General features: G+C 38.9%; 1 long non-coding RNA gene across 1 annotated transcript in view; it reads left to right on the top strand.

The window, feature by feature from the left end:
- The first annotated feature begins 886 nt into the window (after positions 1–886).
- Positions 887–16,936, top strand: part of LOC130148715 (uncharacterized) — a 40,096-nt gene continuing 24,046 nt past the window's right edge. The window contains exon 1 of the long non-coding RNA XR_008821631.1: positions 887–1,050. This is a non-coding gene — a long non-coding RNA (uncharacterized LOC130148715). The remainder of the gene's footprint in view (positions 1,051–16,936) is intronic.

Genomic DNA, 16,936 nt, shown 5'->3' with positions numbered 1-16,936 from the left:
ATGTGTGGTAGCTGTTGAATACAGCTTTTAGCTTTATCATGTACTTAGAAGTCTAATCAATAAGGCTGACTTTGGGAAATACAACCTTTTTCTCCTCCCTTTGCAACAATTATGACTTATATTTCCTTTCAAATCAGTTAAAAAGTACTTTGCCTATTTTCCAAAGCATTGAACTGTTCAGTACAAGACAGCTAGTTTCTTATTATTCTAGTATTGAGAACTTTCAGATAACTATTTTCAGTATAGGTACATCTGTGCTAATAAACACTTCTAAGGATTCCTCTGGGGCTTGGTTTAGGATGCTGCTAAGGAAAAAAAAATATATAAATCCCAACATATGTTGAGGTCTTGTTCAGAATCTGATGTTTGCAAATGAAGACTGAGGATAAAACGCATGCTAGTGGCTAACTTCTTTAATGCTGACATAGATGAAATCAGACATGGGAAACTTGGGTTTGCATGAGGTCTCTTAAAGGCAACACAAGTCTCTTAATTGTTTGCAGCTAGTGCATTGGAGGTTAATGTGTTTCAGGCCAGCTCAGGTGCTATGCAGCTTTGTAGGGATTTCTAGCCAGGAGCTGCACACAATCACAGCATTATGAGGGACTTGGAAAGCTTTAGATTTGGAAAGCTTTCAAGCCTTTCCAAAGCTTTCTATTAATGATTGCAATTGCATTGTGTCCCTGTGGGCAAATAGGCTGTTGCATGACCCTGTTGTGGGCTGATTACTACCATTCCCACTGTGTTAATTGCTGAACAGCCCCCTGAGGTTTTAATGGGAGTCCTTTCAGAGTAAAGTGCTTCTTGGCTGAAGAAAGGAGACAGCCCTCTAGTCAGAGCCATCATCATCAGGCACGGGATAGAGACATGTAGGGTTAATTCCTATTCTCCTCGTAGCTGTTGCAGAAAGGTGACTCATAAGACACTGAAGAGGAGAAGCAATATATTTGGGACTTGGGGTGCTGGGAGTCCCTGGGTGCTGCTGCAGTTAATGACTGATCCCCCTCCCCTTCTCATATACTGTCTGGCACTGGGCACCATTAGATGTTGGTATGTACCCGTTATTAATGTTTTACCTCAAGCAAACTTTTAATCAAGAGAATGTAATATTTCCTTCTGTTTTAAGGCTATCTAACAAACTGTTTTAACTTTAAAAAAGATAGATCTGCTTGAGAAAAAAGCTTCAAAGTATGAAGTCAAAATGTTTCATATGGGAGATCTTAATCCTAGTATCAGTTTTTCAAAGGTCTCCCTTTCCTTCTTTGAAAGAACTGTGAAATACTGGAAGTATTCAGTGGAATGGGCCTATATCTGTACATTTTGCTGTCTTTTTTTGGATTTTTTTTAACCTGAACTTACTTTTTGATGACCATTTATTATTTTATTAATATGTAAATTCATATGCATACAGGTCACAGCATAAAGAAGTAAAATTAGTGTTTATATCCATTTTAAACTTTAAACACAGGCATTTCTTGGATGCTTTCTCCCCATTTACTTTTAAACAAAGGAGATTAGTAATATTATACAGTATTTTTTGCCTTAAGCAGAAAATCCTTAAGGTCTATTATTACTGCAAACATCTGGAAAACAGTTCAGAAATTCTTTGTTAATTCCCTTAACAAGGTTCATATTTTAAGCACTGGTCACGTATTGTGAAACAGTTTCTGAGTGAGTTTAGCCATATCACTCGGTTTGTTATCTTCTGAGTGCTTATTGTTAGTCTCTTGGTGGTAACCGGGAAGCAACAGTCTTGGAAGTGTCAGAGTCTTGATACTGATTCCTAAATTTTCTGGAACAAAATCTGTGCTCTGTTTTAACTATGCCTGGAGTCATTGGTTTTGTGCTGGTGTAGCAGCCAGATAGAACTGTCTCTGAGGGCCAGCTGGAACTTGTTTGCAGCCTGCTATATTAGAGGTCAAATCAGTAGTAGACTTCATTATGGATCAAATTGCAAGACATTTCTTAACTATTTGGATATCATTTTGTTAGTGTGCAGCTTGAAAGATCGCAGATAGGATGGATCTGCATATTAAACTGTAAAGTTCCACCTTTATCACCTGAGGCATTCACTTTGGCTCAGCATTCTCACTGCAGACTCGTGATACAAAACACTGCATGCGTACATCTGAAGCTTGGGAGTCGCTGTCTGTAATTTAGAAAAGTCCTGTTCACAGGCTATTTGAAGACTTCAAACTTATTTGCTTTTATTTTTCTGTGACCGCTGTCAGCTGTCTTTAAATGGTAATTTTTCCTGGTGAGGAAACCTGTATTTTCTCATATCTATGTCAGGACTATGAGGGTAGGGGCTTTTGCAATGTAACCCTAATCTGTTTTGTGCTTCTCAAGAGTAACGTTATTTTGGTGAGTTGGGGTAGTGGTTCTTCCCCTTCAGGTTCTAGGGAGGATGGAGTGATGCACGAACCTGTGTTTATAATTGTCTTTTGGATTTATTTCTGCATAAATCAGCATGTTTCTGTTATAGGCTATCAGTTCAGTGCATTTAATAAAAGGCCAGTCATGGGCATGGATGTGGGTGTACAGGAAGACTTTGCACCTACAGCAGCCTTTAAAAAAGCTGTATTCTGCAGGTTGTTGTTTTTTTGTTTTGGTTTGGTTTTTTTTTGGGGGGTTAAGACTTGGTACAATTCATGGATATGAGTGGATTGACCCCAGGCCTGGTAATGGAAAGCAGAGCCTTTCAGAATGAGCTCATTGCTTTGGAGACTTAGTTATGCAGCTAGTTATTACCAAGTGTAAGCTTTACTGCTGTGAAGGGACCTTCTTCAACACAGTTACTGGGATCTGGAAGGCAGAAGGGGAAATGAACTTTTAATGTAGGTGGTTTTATAATTTACAGGGGAACTCTGGCAAGTTATTTTTTAAAAAGAAAGTCAAATCTGCATTTGGATTATGTTTCTTGTACCTGCTGCAATGTCACAGCTCAGCGGTGACCAAGTCTCATTTCATTGTGGTCTGACAAGACTGAAATCCAAGCAAAGGAGAAGAGTAGCTATTTTTAAAAACAATATTTAAAACAAAACTGATGCACATGGTTAACACTTTACAAAGAGCATGTACTTATTTTTACATGAAAATTTTGCTGAATTCTTACATCCTACTTTTCTGTCAGTAGCTCTCAGTAATTTATAAAGGAGGAAAATAACAATTCTGTTTACAAATGGGGATCCCAAGGTGTGGGGAGGCAAAAGTGTTTTCTTGATGCCACTTAGGAAAACAGTATCTAGTGTAGTAACGTATAAATATATAACATATAATTAGTAAATTTCTCAAGTCTACGTGGAGTGCACTGCTAGGCTTTTGTGTTGTAGGTGTAAACATGAGATCTTAAAAATTAGCATGTTCCATCTATTTTAAGAAAAAATAAAAGGAATTTTCTTTGAGCTAAAAAGTACCTCTTATCCTTCCCTGAAAATTTCACTTGTTTTCAGTAGACATTGTCTTAACTGCTGCTTTACAGTATTAAGTGCTGTAACGGTGATTACCTGTTTTGAAGAATATAAGCACTGGCTTAGCTTGATTGAAGTAAAAAAAATCTTCATTTGTGCAGAACAGGTTTATCATGAGCTCTGGACTAATTACCTGCAGGTGAACTCTTCTTGTTTTGTAGGGGAGTGAAGGCAGTGGGTTGATTAGCATTGATAACATGCAGCTGTGGCCTGGCCTCAGAGGCAGTGGGTTGATTGACATGGACGATGTGCAGCTCTAGCTCGTTCCTGCTAAGTGGTTAAATAGCCCTGAGGATTGGGGGAGAGGGGGTTGGATGGGGGAGGAGTGGTGTGGTCTGACCTCTGGAGGATGGAGTTACAGCACAGACAGTAGACTGACCAATGGTAAAGCCTTATTGTAGCCCAATAACTTGCTTGTGCTACAACAATTGGTGCCCTGTGTGAGGCTGACTGAGTTGGACTCTGACTACAACAACTGGTGCCCAACGTAGCTGAGACAAGTAGGAGAACCTGCAACCCATAACAGAGACCATGAGAGGTGAGCTGTTGCAACTAATTGATATGGGTGTATTGCAATATTTGTTGTCCATCTTAATTCAAACTGCAACATTTGGTACCCAGTGTAGATGGGGACTAACTGATATGGGTACAGAAGAAGAAAATTTCATTTTAACAATGCTTGTAGATATATTTGAAAAAAGAAGTGTAAAGCATAACAGGAAGGCAATAAGAAATTTGCTAGGATGGTGCAAGGTAAATGATGTGCTACAATAGTTTCAAAACGCTTCATGAAATCATTAAATTATAGGCCAACAAGTCTTAGAAATTTTTTTGTTTGCTGTGAAAGATATGCTTTCTCATCAGATCAGGATAATGTAAGAAAGCTAGTCTAACCTTTTAAACTTTAAAGAATCTTTGCTGGCTTTATAGTATTTGGCATGATTTCCCTGACACTCACGAATTTGAAGGTCTTACTTTTTAATGCAGGCCTAAAGGTTACAGACCTGTATGTTTCGAGCATGGAATTCAGTAACTAGTTTCTGAGTCTGAGCACAGGAGAATCTTAACTAGTGAAAGCATAAATGAAGATAAATTAAAAATTTCTAAATAAAATAGTCTTTGATCCTATAAATACTTACTGATCAATATACTTTGTATAGGTAAATAATCTCGTTGACTGCTGTAGGGATACTTGTAAGCTTATTAAATTCTTCTGCAGAACAGAAGATTAAATAGCAATTGAAGAATTTGGGAATTGGTCTAGTTTTAGATCGGAGACCTATCTCTGTGATTTCCTTAACCTAAAGGTGCAAGGGTGTTGCTTTTAACTGAGCCAGGAAACCACCTTTGTTCCAAGGCTATAATGAGGATGAGAGCCTTAGCCTCACCTGAGGTCCAGGTGTGGCTCTTAGTGTGGTAAGCCCATCCCATCTGGCAGGCCACATTTACAGTATGAAGAGCCTGATGTGAAGCCTGCTATAAATCTGGAATGGGAATGCCCATACTCTTTGGATCGTGCCAGTAGTTCACAGTTTCCTAAAGAGGGGGAACTTAAATGCTGTTCGGGTTTGATGTCTGACTGCTATATCAGCTTCAGGAATCAAACCCGTGCTGGCTCTGTTGGGTGTTGAACAGGTCCTTTAACAAGTAAACCCTAGGCACTATAGGGTGTGAGAACTAGATGTGAAGGGGTAAAGAGGTGTTCTCAGAGGTTTGCTTGCTTTTTAAACAGCGAAATGGGAAACATCAGTGGAGAAAGGGTGCATAAATAAGGATTTATGTCCTTGATCACGTGGGCTGTGATATGGTTATATATCTTATTTGATTCCCCAGCTTTGAGAGACCGAGGGAGTCCTCCTTTGTGTGACTCCAGCTGCAGTGACTAAGTGCCAAAGTCCTTTGTGCTCTATTACAAATATGGATATTGGGTCATGAAAAATACTGTCTTGCTTGTAATTAATTTACTGCCATTCATCAGAGACTTGAAACTTTTATGGCACAAAACAGTAGCTGGCCACAACACTACTGAAACTTATGTGGACAGAGGACCTGGCCCAGTGCCCCAGGCTGCCTGTGAATAAAAAATCGGATTAGTGTCATCAAACCCTTTCCTTCTGTGTGCTACTCAAGAGAAATATTTTGGCCTCTATTATCAGTTACCCAATTTGCCAAATGCTCAATTTTGAGCATAGTGTCATTGGAATATATGTGAGTCTTTTGTTATCCTAATTATTCCAAAATCGTGCATGTTATTCCACACAGGAAAAGAGGGTTCAGTTTTCAGTACTTTACTGTTCTGTCAGTGAAAGACCAGAAACTCCTGGTGTAAGCAAACAAGACCTCAAATAGAAGTGAACTTAATCTGCGTTTTGTTGAGTGTGTTATTTGTTCCAGAAGGCCACATAAAACAATGCATTCTTATGCACTATTTGTTTTGGGTACCTAGCTGTGCGGTTTTGCTTTCAATAACTGAAAGATGCTCAAAATATTGCAAATCTCTGCTGCTTTTGAGATCATTCTCTTCGGGTCAGTGTCACTTCTCGTTTGTGGTGGTAAGTGTGCTTCAGTTAACGTCTGAACTCTGCTATATGTTCTCCGCATCAAGCCAGCCTCACTGCTGAAATTCCTATTGGTCTTGTGCCCTTGTCGGGCAGCAAAACTCCCCCTCCCACCATGCTAGTCACTCAGCGTCTTCTCTCTGTCAGTTCAGTTACTCCGGTAAAGTCTTCAGGTACATCTATTGTTTCTCTGCAGTAGCTGGGAAACAGCAAGGGACCTGCCTTTGTTATCGGTGGCTACGGCACTGGCATCTCAGACTTGCTTGTCTGCTGCTTTGCTGTCAGATTTCACTGCATAATAGATTTTTTTTTAAAAGACACTTAAATAGCAAAGAGTAACAGGCAGCAAGAATAATGGGTAAATGTGTGGATGGCTAATGCACGCAGGAAAAATAGGGAAACTGATTACATGAGCTTGGAAAAAGGTGGGGGGTTGTGAATGACATGTTCAGGATGAGAAAGCAGATAGTGAAGTATAGTGAAGTGTTATCAAAGGGATGACTATAATCAGAGATAGTCTTTTCTTGGGTAACTGGGTGAGCTTTGAAACTATGAGGATCTCTGCTTGAATTACACCATCCTTGCTAAATCACTAATTAGAATGTTTTAATCCTGAATGAGGAAAAGGTCCTAGCTCCAAAAAACCAAAACTCTACCTTATTTCCTCCATACTACAACAGGCCCATGATCCCTCCCATCTTATACAGTGTGTGTTCATGCAAATCAGTCATGTTATGTATAGTGCATAAACCCAGAGGTCAGAGTTAGGTTTGCGCGGGGAAAACCTATGTGTTTTCTGGTGTTTGAGGTCACTGGCTGCCTTTTTAAATTATGAAATGGTATTTTAATTGATCTAAGAATAGATCCAGTTGGAAGGGACCTACAGTGATCATCTAGTCCAATTGCCTGACTGAAGTTACAGCATGGTATTAAAGGCAATATTTGAATTTGCCTTTTTCATTCAAATTCAAAAAAACTTGAGGGACAAACCCAAAGTCCTCAGCCACCCCTCATAGGACATGCCTTCCAGCCCTTTCACCAGCTTGGTTGCCCTCCTCTGAGCATGTTCAAAGACCGTCACATCCTTCTTAAACTGTGGAGCCCAGAACCACACACAGTGCTGAAGGTGAGGCCGTGCCAACGCTGAATACAGCGGGATAGTCACCTCTCTGGACCGGCTTTTTTTGCTGTCTTTGTTGCCCCCCAGGGTGTGGGTTGCCCCCCTGGCTGCCAGGGCACGCTGCTGGCTCGTGCTGAGACTGCTGCCCACCAGCACCCCCAGACCCCACTCTGCAGGGCTGCTCTCCAGCCACTCCTCTCCCAGTCTTGTGCCTGGTGTTACTCTGTCTCGGGTGCAGATTCCAGCATTTCAACTTGTTAAATACCATCCCATTAATCACTGCCCGGTGTTCCAATCTACTTAGATCCCTCTGCAAGGCATCTTGTCCATCAAGGGAGTCAACAGCACCTCCCAGCCTGGTAATATCTGCAAACTTACTAAGGGTGCACTGTGATATTAGTCGTACTTTTGAATGCATACAGGTGAGGAAAGGAAGTATACTTGTGGCATGTAACTATAAATTATAATTTTTCAGTAATCTAGGTTTAAGACCAATTACTAAAAAGTTCAACGATTTCCAATTTTAAAAGAATCTGTGTAACCCAGAGGGTGGTATCTTACTGTTTGCTGAAATTGCACAGTCCGAGAACATGCAGTCTACAGTATGATCTATAACAGCTTGTTAATTTAGTTTGATGACTATAGGTAACTGTAAAGACTGCTATTTCTATCTGTTGGTTTCTGGAAAAGTGTCAAACATGACTGGGATAAATCTAGTGCGAAGATCAGTTTTCACAGGCATTACTCTAGGCCTCACTGGGGAGCAGGGAGGAATAAATATGATATCCTCAGGACCTGGCTGAAAAATCTGACTCTTCTATCAGAAGAAACTGAGTGCATTCTTGAAAAGTATCCAGGAAAAAAGATCAAGTAACACCTGCATTCTTTGTTTTATTTGGGGAACACTGGAAGGTTTTCTTTTAGTTTGTGTTTTCTTAATAATGTGTTAAACAATAAATATTTTTGTATGATGTAATAATTGTCAATTGAAGTACCTATGGGGATCTGGCATGTTCTTTTGACTAAATTTTTTGATATATCTTAGTTTATTCCTCTGAACCAAAATTTTTACATTTTAATTATTTCTTTCCTGTAGAGGGATAATTGAATTGATAATGAATTTTACACCTGCTATACTCTGTTTAAATAAAAGTTTTCAGTTTGATTTTAGGAGATTGATTGGCACTGAGAGTGGGAAAAGGAGGTGGCTTGCTCCATTTGATGTTATCAGTTATGCATTTATAAAATGAAAAAAAGTAAATTGAAGAGCTGAACCTGAGCTCCTTCAGAAGCAGCCTCAAACCTATCTATCCGCTTTCTGCTTCCCTTTAGATGAGCTCAACAATTCCTCTTCTTACTAACTATTCATTTGCTAATGAACAAAATTTACAGATATAGCCAAGATCATAGCATGCACCAGAAAGTGATTTTTAGATGACCAGGAGTTTGTTGGACCTCTGATTTTTATTGTGTGGGTTCTAATTATTTGAGGTCATGAGGAGATTCACTGACACCAATTTACTTGTTCATTAAAGAAAGGCAGCAAAGCAGGCTGTAATGTAACTAGTAGCCTGCTGTTGAGGGAGGTGCTTTTCTGAAGATCTTGTATGTTGAGCTGTGCTGTAGCTCCACTCTGCATCCTGAAGAGAGGACAGATGCTGGTCCCTCCTAAACTTCCAGTGATTTTTCTGGGAGCATGTGCCAAAGCTTTCCATTGTTAGCCTCCTGAACTCTTAGAAATTTGAGGGGTGTACTGAAGGGATTGGCAACTAAGCCATAAGGGGTAGGATGTTAAGGGATGACAGATCTTTCCCTCATAGCTTGTGGACCTGGGCAAGATGGACTTCGCAGCACACAGTTGCTCAAGCTTAATGGCTATTCAAAAAAAGTCCTGTGCTCTGCTCTTACTAGACTGATGGTAGGTGCTCCTTCTGTCCTGGAGAAGGGATTCAACTGAAACTTAGGGATGGAAGGTGTCTCTTAGACTGTTCCTCCTCCTCTTGATACAGGTTCAAGAGAGACAGTCTGGCATGAATCAACTCATAGCAAGAGATGCCTGGACAGGCATCCCATAACAACAACCCACAACAGCAAGCATGATGTGAGCCAAGGCAGCCGTCTTGGAGCTCAAAGCCTGCTGAATGAACTCTCTTGGAAACAAGGGCTCCCTCTTTCCACTTCCTCCAATTCACTGACATGTTCCCTTTCCAACTGAGGTATAGTTTCTTGTGTGTAACTTTTTCCAAGAGCCAGTTTTCTTTTGGAAATATGTAACTGACAGACTTTGCAAAGGCTCCGGCAAGAGATGGATTTCGTTGGTTGCCCCAGGTAATGTGAGCTTCATAGTTTAGTTAATCTTGCTTTTTACTGTTTTTATTTTTAACTTTGAATTGCTTGTTAAAATCCAAACAAAAGGAGTTGAAAGAACAAAAGCGCAGCCAGTTTGAACCCTGTCTATGCAGTGCTAAACGTACTATTCCAGGAAGAAGCCACATACATTATCTTTAGATGTATATTTCTTGTAGCAGTTCTTGTCTATTTCAGGTGTTATAGGGTATAAAAATACATAGTAGATGGTCCTTGCTGAGAATGGCTGCAGCTAAACTGTATTGGGTAACAGGCTCTGTCTCTTTTAGTCTGGAAATACAGCTTTGCTGAATGTTGTGCTCAGGATATGTAGTCATATGAGCCATTAGACATGCTAATACAGATGGAATTACAATGAACTATTTTTAACTTGCATGCTGACAAATATTTACATCCTTGAGTAGTAAGATCTTTTTTCTAAATTTATCATGTTATGAAGTGAGCAAAAATCCTTCCTAGCTTGCTTTTCAAAGAGTCTGTGCTTTTTTACCCCAAATTAGCCATTTCCTGGGAGCTGGTTTATTAGGAAACAAAGCAAAACATCTCAGATCTTTGCTTGGCTACAGCTGGGATTCCTCCACTGAGACTCCTACACTTCTGATAGGAATATATGACTAACAGTTGAAATACATGCAGTAACTTAAGCTGCCCAAGAGAAGTCTTTAACATTTTCCAGTTATACTTCTTTCACAAAAAAACCCAACCTCTCTGAAGCCTTCTAGTCCAAATGCATGCATATACTCAGAGCGAGGAAGGGACCGTTGTTTTGTTTTTAAAAGCACTAGGTCCTTTGAAGTCTTTCATTGTTTTTCTTTAATTTGGTAACGCAGCTCTGAAACGGTCATCTTCTGAAGTGACTTGCCTGCCTCACCTGAGGGCGTAGGCTGGCTTTGTGCAAATGATCAATACTCTCAAGGATAATGAAGATTCTATAGCGATGATCCCTAGAGAAGAGTACAAGCTTAATGTTCTCTTTTGGTTAACGCCTAAAAAACCCTGGTTATTGTAATAGCTGGTTTTCACATATGTATTGTTTTCTACCTGAGGAACTTAAATACAATAACATAAGCTCTTCCCAGGGAAGAAAATATTAAGCTTACAGGTGAGAAAAGCAAGAAACAGTGAGATTTGAAAGATTTTACTCTGAAAATATGTTGCAGAAATGGTTTATTGGCGTTGTGCTTTAACTTCCTTTCTACATTACCTGATATCATAATTAAATTTTTGATATGTTTGATAGCATAAACTATTTGGATAAAGAAATGTGGGAATGGAAGATGCGGTCACAGGTGTATGCACCCCACTTTAGTGGGCCAGACTACTAGTGGATTGGAGAGCTGCCAGCTCCTGATGTTTAGGGAAAGAATATGAGAGTAGGCACAAAGTGAGGCTTTTCCCACTCCATCAATTCCTTTCAACAATCTGTAGCTTTAGGACTCCGTCTTAGGTAGCATCCACATCTTAACATTCTTAACATTTAATAGGTCTTGCAGGACTTTCTAACCTGAGGCTGTCTAAAGAGAAAGCTCCCCTAAAGATAACCCAAAAGCAAACAGCAGACAGGAACAGGCTTAGCTTTTTTATTTTTTTTTTCTTTTTAACCATGATATTCTGTTTTGTTACTGGAGGCTTTTTGCAGCAGAAGTAGGATTGACATTTCCTTCAAAAAGGAGTTACAAGACTGCAACATCCAGACCGTGAAAAATGGGCAGTCTGAGATTGAGGTATGATAAGGCTTTGCTCAAATAGGCTGGTATTACTTGCAGGATAGTTCTTGCAGCTTAGTGCAAGGAAATCGGTGCTCTCAGACCAAAGATTTGGTGTGAAAGTACTGCTTACTGCCTTTCTAGGGCATATATCAACCTACATCTCTTTGATTAATGTCCACGGCAAACTTTATTTAATCCTGTTTATAATTTTGTTGCTCTAGATTTTCTGTTATGTACAGTTTATTGGAGTGCTGCTTCTTGAGGTAGATACTATGCATTTAATAGGCTTAGTATTTTAAAACAATTTTCTTGACAAAAATAGCACTTGAGTAATCTTTTAAACACTCTGTAAGGCAAGTGCATATTTATACATTTATCCTGAAATGTAGGATGATGGCCCTGTTAAAGGGTTTTATAGGAAGCATGGTCAAATTCCTATTGTCTAATTCAAAGTCCTTCTTGCTAATGGCCATTAATTTAAAAGGCATTAAAAATATTAAATTTAAAACAGAAAATTATTACCGAGGAGAATTAGGCACTCAGACCTACTAAAACTTAATAGGATTTAATTTGTTGAGAGTTCTCTGCCCTGTTTCTTAAGCTCAGGCTTTTATCTAGGAGTTGACAGGAATGCCCAGTAATGGTCCTGCTAGATGGGATTTCTTTTGGTAACCTCCACGCAAGAGATAAAAAATCTGGTTCACGAAACCCTGAAACCGCATTGCTGTCTCATTGTTTGCAACAACCCACCAGCAGAACAAACCCAGATGATGAAAGTTTCTGTAACTAGCCTGGGTTAACCTGGTAAACCTGGGGATGATTGATCTGGTAGAAAAGTCAGCAAACTGGCCCCCTGGGAACACAGCATCAAATATCACTACCATGGTGCAGGATGTGCGTGCAGTACATGAAGTATTGTAAGTGGGGTCCCAGACTCTGGCTTGTGTCCTTCAAGGGTTCCCTGGCCACTATGTCACCGCCAAATGCTATTTCTTCATTTTCTTGTTTTCCTACCTGTGAAATCTTTTAGACCAGATGCTCCAGGTTGCGCATTAGAAACAAAAAAAAAATTTAGTAGCTGTTCAGCATACGTCCTTCATATTGCTTCAGAGTGACAACTCCATATTGCCTTTTGCTTTCCTGCCCTGCTCCCTCCTTGCTGCATGCAAATACCTGAGTGCTGCTGCGATCTGCCACCTTTGGTCATGTTCTCCCTAGCGTGACATCTGGTGATGGTGACAGGCATTGCTGTTGCCCTGTCCTCTTGTAACCAAGAATCATGTCTAATAAGCAGGAGGTAGGAAAACACTGTCACCTCGCTACTTTTGAAAGGGCTTCTGATTTGAGCAGGGAGGATTTGATGCTTGCTGCAAAAAGTAATTATGAGCAACAAGCACAGACCTCATGCTGCCTGATGTGCTATGGGTAAAACTAATTTTTATCCCTTCTAAGCTGGATGAATTTTTTTTTTTATTGATCTTTCAGGAAAATTGTATACTGTTGTCCTATTCTACAAACACTTCAGTAAAATGTTTTAATGTTCTCAATGTTTTTTTGTAAGTTCATAATATTAATTAAAAGTTTCAGACATCACAGTTCACTTTTATCATCAAAATTTTTCCTTCCCGTGTGTGTAAACGTATGTTTGGGTGTTACCAAAAGGGGAAGTTTGACTTGATAGTGGATTTCTTCCTTTGTTTCCATATAGTAACACTCTCCATGTAGGCTCTCTTTCTCTGAGTTTCTACTAAACTACCAACAGCATTGTCATGAGCAATTTTCTAAGCTTTCTGCATTGGAGACAGTGGCCGATGCAGTCTTTCAGGTCAAGTGATTTATCTGATCTATTTTGCCAGCATCCTTTTCAGTCAGAGATTTATCTTCTTTCAGTGTTGTCTTTGGAGCCAGATACCCAATACAGACAAAGAATATCAGTTCTCATGTTCTTCCACAGAAAGACTCATTCTTCCTCACCATCTGATTAAAAACTTCCTTCTGAGAGTTTAAATCTTAAACATGAGGCAGAGGTGATAAGAATTACTATTGGATTTTTCCTAAACCTCTTCATATTCTTAAGTTAAAATATTTAGATAATTTAACTTATAATGCAATCAAGTGCTTTGACCTAAAATCTTCACTTGCTTTCGGTGGTGCTTTTTTTTTTAAAAAAAAAAAAAAAAGAAAGAAAATTTACTAGAAGATAGAAATAGACTGCAGATTTTATGAGGAATTTTTTTTCTTAAATCCACGGGGATGTGACTGAAGAAGTAGGCTTTAAATGAAATATATTGCCTTTAAAAATCTAATAGGTAGGGAAAGTAGTCTAGCAGCTTACTGAAATACTAACTCTAATTACAGATAGAATATACTGAGGATGGACACTTTCTGAGTGAACTTGATGACAGAATGAGGATCTAATAGATGAAAGCAAATTTTTCTTTTATGATAAAATCAAGTGCGACTTTGAAAGAATATTTACCCATACCTGTTAAAATTCAGTGGCTGTATGTAAATCTCATGCCCATACTGGTAAATGGAAATGCATGAACAGACTGAAGAAATAAAACCCAAAATAAACCAACCAAAATATAATTTATTAATGATTTGAAAGTAGGTCCTGTAAAGTGGATAACTTGAGAAAGGGCAGTTTCTGTGTGCTTGGATCATCCTGATCTACAGCAAGATTTTATTTGCTTTTTACCACGTGTTTTTAAAACAGTCTTGTATCTCAGGAGGAGGATTTAGCTGCTTCAGTACAGCCTCCTAAAAAGAAGTAGTTATCCCTTACAAGGTGATATTCCTGCATGACACAAAATATGGCATTCTATCTGCGTGGTTGTATAATTTGATCCTTTGGAATATCAGAACATTAACTGTCACATACGTTGTACGGCACTATATTTGTCATTAAAGTTCTTTGCGCTCAGTCTCTTCCTAACTAATGTAACAGCCATGGCTTGCTTGTTTCTATTGCTTTTGCTGCTGCTCACGATACTATGTAATTCTTGGAGGGTATCCTGGAGGCATTAGGTGTTAGGTTAGAACATACCTGAGGGAGTATGCTGAACCTGGCTACAGCCATTGCCATGTAACAAAGGTCATCCATATAAAAGAATTGCGTTGGCGTTAACTGACCAATCTTAAAATGCTCTTGCTCTTTACATATGCTATGGGACTTTGCCATAAGACCTTTACCAAGTTTCTAAAAAAAATTCAATCTGTGCAAACTGTTCAACTTGGTTTTTACTAACATAAGAAATTTATTGTTTGCATGGACAGAATATTTTTCTGAAGCTACTTAGGGATGCAACACAAACACTTGAAAATAAGCTTTAAGACATATTAGTGAAGCCCAGTGTTTTCAACCAATTAGACTACATTCAATAAAACCTTCTGACATTATTTTGCAGTCCTTAACCTCTAAGCTAAATGCTTTGCCATCCACAGAATGGCTGGGAATGCTGCTGGTTTCGTAGCATCGGTAATTCTAGTTTTCACATCTCAAACGTGCTCTGTATCCTTTTATGAAGTATATTTGTGTCTCAGATTTTGAATGCTTTTAGACATCATACATATATGTATATACAAAAAAAGCTATCCTGACTTGTGGAGGAGCCTTCTATATGGCTTCCACAGTGGATTGACTCAGTTTCAATTTAGTTGTTAAATTTAAGTCTGAATAGTCCAATCATGTATAACTATGTCCTGTGACAAAAGTTTCTTTTTTTTTCTCATGTAGTTATGGAACTTCTGGCTGAAACATTGTGATTTCAATGAATTCTCCCCTGGGGGAATTCCCCAGAGGAATATAGAAACTAATTGGTTTCTGGGAAAACAAAGAACCAACTGAGAAATGGGAGTAGACAAATTGTTCTACTCTGGCTGGCTAGCTGAGGCAACAGATAAAGGAGGAAGGGATGAAGTAATGGTTTTGTCATGAGCTGTCTGAGCCCTTTTTAAAAGCTTTCATACTGCTCCTTGATTTCTACTGTCACAAATGTTTGAAGACTTGGGTTGTGTGTTTGTGTTTTGTTTTTGTTTTTGTTTTTTAACATGCTTTCAGTTCAATTCTCCAACTAAAATTACTATTAGTTGGGGTCATGGTGTTGCTGATGTATGTGGTGGTTTTGTTTTGTGATGTGGGCCTGGGTTTTTTATTTTTCTGATCTTAAGCACGGGCCTTGTGGAAAAAGTATTTTTGGCTCCTTCAGGAGATCAGAGAGCGGGGGAAACATTCATTTCAAGACGGGAAGGATATTTATTTCTTTTGAAGCTGGGCTCTCAGGAGTTTGTTGCACCGTGGCTCTCAATAGGAAGTGGAATGTTTGAAAATGTTTTTTCTTCTTACTGTGGCTAACTGGGCAGAAGAATGATTCCCAAAGGCCTGTCAGACTAGGTCTTTATACGGTCAAAAACTTCATCCTGGGTAGAGATAACTGAGGGAGTTGATATCAAAACCACCAAAGACTTCTTTGTTTTGAAACGTCATGCTAGCTTATTTTGCTTCAGGGAAAAGCAAACAAAATAAAAGTGTTCATTCTTGTAGGTGCAGAATATTTTAGGTGTTCTTATTCTTTCTCTTGACTCTGAGTTGGAGGAACATGGCTTATGAGAAATCATTTATTTTTCATTAACTCATTTGTTCATTGATCTTTATCTTCAGTTTTGTTAGTAATTTAAACTTCCTTTTGTTTCCATTTCTACAAAAGCTTGACAAAGACATCCCCCCCTTGTTTCCTGTGTAGCATTTATCTCTGAAATAATCATATTGTTCTCTAGACTGCAGCATTTTGCTAAGCTTTCATTGTTTACCTCCCTTAAAATTTTGAAACAGTTTGGACAACTTAAATTCATTAATCCAGTCGCTGTTTCTGCTTGGTACTAGTCATGTCAATTGGCTTGCCATACCACGTGTCCTGCTCAGTCTGCATGTTGCTTGGTTAGCTGTGTCTCCATGATCAATAACTCCTTAAAGAACAAACTGGTGGTGGTGAGCCCAGGGTCTACAGATATCAACTTTAGCCAGTGGAACATGCTTTAGCACATGTACTTTAGTTTTAGTGTAATAAACATCAGCTTTCAGTTGTGAAAACAGCATTATGTATCACATCAGTAATAGTTGTTTGGTTTTTTTTTTAATGACATTTAGTACCTGGAGACTCTGTTGAAACGCTTTTACACCTTTCCCTTCCCCCTGTCCCCTCTTGTGAAGTGCAGATATCCTTTGTATTCAGGAAAATTTGTGTCACTGACTTCTGGGTACAAATGCAAGGACAGCTTTCTCTACCCATTAATGGAACATTGTCTGCTTTGCTGCTCTGATAACAATGCCATTTTATATAAACAGTATATGTACTGTACACATCATGACTTTTTAAACTTGCCTTTTGATGTATGAACTCTTGATCAAAATGAAATCCTTGCCACATGTATGTTTCATTGGTCCCATTTATATAGCCTTCGATCATTATTGTATTACCTGAGTTCCAGTTCTACCGACCACCTGGAAGAACCCTTTTATCTACCCTTATATTTTTAATTTTTGTTTTAGGATAACTTTGTAATGGGTCGCTCTCTTTTCTTGACCAGAATCACAGAAGATAGTCTGGCTTTCCTTAGTCTTCAATTTTTAGATTGAAACTTTTCAAATACCAATACACTATTTTTAAAGTTGAAGTGCAGCCTTTTCAATAAATGATTAAGTGTCTTATC

The sequence above is a fragment of the Falco biarmicus genome, chromosome 4, assembly GCF_023638135.1.
Source record: "Falco biarmicus isolate bFalBia1 chromosome 4, bFalBia1.pri, whole genome shotgun sequence".
NCBI classification, from domain to species: Eukaryota; Metazoa; Chordata; class Aves; order Falconiformes; family Falconidae; genus Falco; species Falco biarmicus.
Note: the sequence above shows the minus strand (reverse complement) of the source record. Positions and strands in the feature narration are given on the sequence as shown.